A 3,543-nucleotide genomic window follows, 5' to 3' on the forward strand; every position below is an offset into this window, starting at 1 on the left:
TGGTTCAGGGCCCGAGTTGCGGGGGGAAGAATTCATTGTCTCTGTTTTGGCCTTAAGGGAGCGGAAGCGCTTCCCAGACCTCAACAGTGAGAAGAGTCCATTGTTGGGATGGGAGAGGTCCATCATAATCTTCCTGGCTTTGGTCTTGCACCGCTTGGTGTAGATGCACAAAAGGTCAGGAAGCTCTGATTGAATGATGCGTTTGGCCGAGACCACCACTCTATGGAGATCTTGTCAGGATCTTGTCTTGTCAGGTTGCCTTCTAGCCTTTAAACTCAACTCTCCATGCAAAGTTTGTGGGGCTGGGTTTATGCAGGCTTTTCCAGCCCAAGGGACTACAGTTTATCCTAGATACAGAGGAAAGCACAAAATGTTTTACTTTTCAAATTTAAAACTATTCTTTTTATTTTTCTCACAACAGTGTCCTGGTTGCAAGACCTATGTGGAGAGAGAGGACCTGACTAACCTGAGTGTGAGGTGCACAATCTGTACAGCAGACAACAACAAAGCGTATGAGTTCTGCTGCCAGTGTTTGAGGCCGTGGAAAGGTAGAGCTCCACGATCAGACCGCTGTGATAATGATGGCTGCGTAAACCACGAACTCGAAGTTCTCAAGAACTGCAAGACTACCGCTCTCCCTCAGGTTCGGGGGGTCGATGCCTGTCCCTCCATCCGGGCCTGTCCCACCTGTGGTGAGATAGTGGAGCACGACAAAACAGGCTGCAAGAACATCATCTGTCCTCGCTGTCAGAAAGAGTTCTGCTTTGTGTGTCTGAAACTCACTCCTGTGTGCTTGAGGACAAGTTCTTACTTCATCCCCTGCAGTGATGGTGTGGCTCCCAGACAAACATCAATACCTGTGTGGCGCAGAAAGTAGCAGACAACACAGACTTTATGTACTCTTCTCTCATACCAGACTTTCCTTTAGAATTGAATTGTCATTCTGGTAAAACCTAAACAGAAAGCTGGAGCAGAACCTTGTTTGCTTAGTTTAGCTCAGCATATTACCTAGCATTGCCCAATGAATCATAAAATAACATACTCTGCCTATGTGCTTCTGGGAAAGGTTTCTTGACTCTACTTCCGAGTGTTTACACTGCTGTTTTGGTAATTGGTGAACTTGACCTGGTGTATTTTCTTCCCCTTTCTTCAGCTTGGACTAGTCTAAAAATGTGATAAGGACTTAAACAAAACTATAATATCCACCCTTTTTACATAATTTGGGAAATCTTTGATCTTCTAACACACCCGACGCATGCTGTTCAGATAAAATGTGAAACACTGTAATCTGAAAATACAAGAAGGATATAAGTAGGTATCTTTTACATCACTCACCTTTAACAGGAAGCGTTTCTAACTTCTTTATGAATGTATCCACAAAGTGTTGAATTATGCTGATGTCCCATTAATTATTTTTATGCCTTTACTTCCGACTGGCAACCTGCCCACTGTGTGACAGCTGCAGCAGGAGCGATTATTTCCAAATGGTTTTTAAAGTTTTATTTAGAGATTTTCGAACTCTTAAAGTGAACTAGATTTGTTTTCATGCATTGTTTTAACCGAAAGCTATTATTGTTAAAAGCAACATTGCTCACTGTGTTGCTTTAGCTGTGCTTGTGTTTATAAGTACCTGAGCAGAAATAAGTCAAATGTCAGCTGCTGATGAAGTCCATGTTTCAAACAGTTCATATAAAGGGCACACAAAAGCCAGAGAATGTACAATAAAGTCACAATTGTAATTTTTTTTTTTTAATGGTCTCATATTTTACCCTCTGCTTTCATTATTATTATTAATGTAAACAATTTGAAGGCAGACCATTTAGCTATTCAACAAAAACAATTTGGTTTCATGTCTTTGTTTAATTTGCAAAGTAAAGAAGCTGAAAGAATATCTTCTACATGGTGACTCCATTATTTTGGCCAGTGGTTGAACGACATGAACCAGACTTACCAATAAAATGCTGCTCATGCATGAATCTGAGTAAATGACTTGTGGTGCCCTGAATATTTTAATATAAGTTTAGATTTTTTAAATAAAAGTTCTCTTCTTTGAAGAGAAGACTGCCCAATTGTTTAGTTTACATATTGTAAATTGTTTAAGTTTAATAATTTAATAATTCATTAACTTGATAACTTAACTTAAAAAGTTTATTAATATTAAGTTTAACAATAAAATAAATTTCTGAGTTTTCACTGAAGGAGTTTTACTGTGACTGTAATCCCCCCTATTTCTTTCTGAATTTTGTTGCAAAGGCAATGTTGTGTCACTGATGCAAAGCCCATTTTATCTTACCTGATGTCATCGTAGAGCGATACTGCCATCTTCTGGTGAAAAAGAATTTTCACCAGAAGCTGGCAGTATTAGTTGGCTGAATGAGTGAACTTGTACAGTAATGAGGGCAGATGTAAAGTAATGGAGGCCTGTTGTTGTAACAGCAAGGGAAACTCTTTGTAAGTTATTATACAGTTACTAAGAGCTCCTAAACAGATACAACACCCCACTAAACCTAAAATAGATCTTCAATGATTCTGATGGCATCCTTTCTCATTCTTTCTCATCCCTTCATCACCCTTGTCTATGTCTCCTCCTGAAGAATCTTCATTAGGTCCCATTTCTCCTCCCATGGAAATATGAATGCCAAAATTAGGTAACACTTTGAAGAGGTGCTGATCTGTGTTCATCTATCAATTTCATTATTGATGGATTTGATTCTTTGCTACAAAAAACTTCTGTCAATTAGGCTTTATTTAAATTCAAAGTTTTTACCTTGATAATAAACAAACAAACAGACTTCAAACTTTAAAAATTTGTGAATAAATCAGATATATTTTGCTCTTTTTGAGAGATCTTCCCAGAGACTTACTCCCATTTATTTTGGTGTTGCACCTTCAAACAGGAGGAAAGGGATGCCGATAAAGGCTAAGTCATACAGTATGAAGTAATTTTACTTCATTTATTTTTTAATTAAACAGTTTTGGGGGATTAAATCAACTCAGTTGAAAAGGCAGGGGTCAGTTTATCTCTTCATTTGCACATTTGTGCAGCACAGTGCAGAGTTTAGCAGCACAATGTGTCAGAGGTCAGACCTGCTACATTGTTACTGCGACCTGGATCCACACCACTTTAGACTCCTCCATCATGGTCTCTGGGGTTGTGGATGAACATCAGTTTGGTCACCAGAGGTTGCTGTTTTAGATACGATGCTACGTATTAATGTTCATGTAAGTGATGCCTTAACAGCAATATTTTTTCAGTCTTCATATTTTACCCTCTGCTTTCATTATTATTTAATTAATTTTTTTCAAAGAATATTTAATAAAGTCAGACCATTAAGCTATTTAACAAGTACAATTTGGCTTCATGCCTCTGTTTATCTCACTCTAACAGGTGAGACTAGAGCAGTGCTCAGCCATAGACTGTGTTCCTATGCTCTGACTGGATTATTCACATGTGGTCTGGATTTTGATGGGGTTTTATATATATTTATTTATATATATATATATCTATATCTATATCTATATATCTATATCTATATCTATATA

Source organism: Pundamilia nyererei, unplaced genomic scaffold (assembly GCF_000239375.1).
Source record: "Pundamilia nyererei isolate P.nyererei 1_Seehausen unplaced genomic scaffold, PunNye1.0 scaffold00583, whole genome shotgun sequence".
NCBI lineage: Eukaryota > Metazoa > Chordata > Actinopteri > Cichliformes > Cichlidae > Pundamilia > Pundamilia nyererei.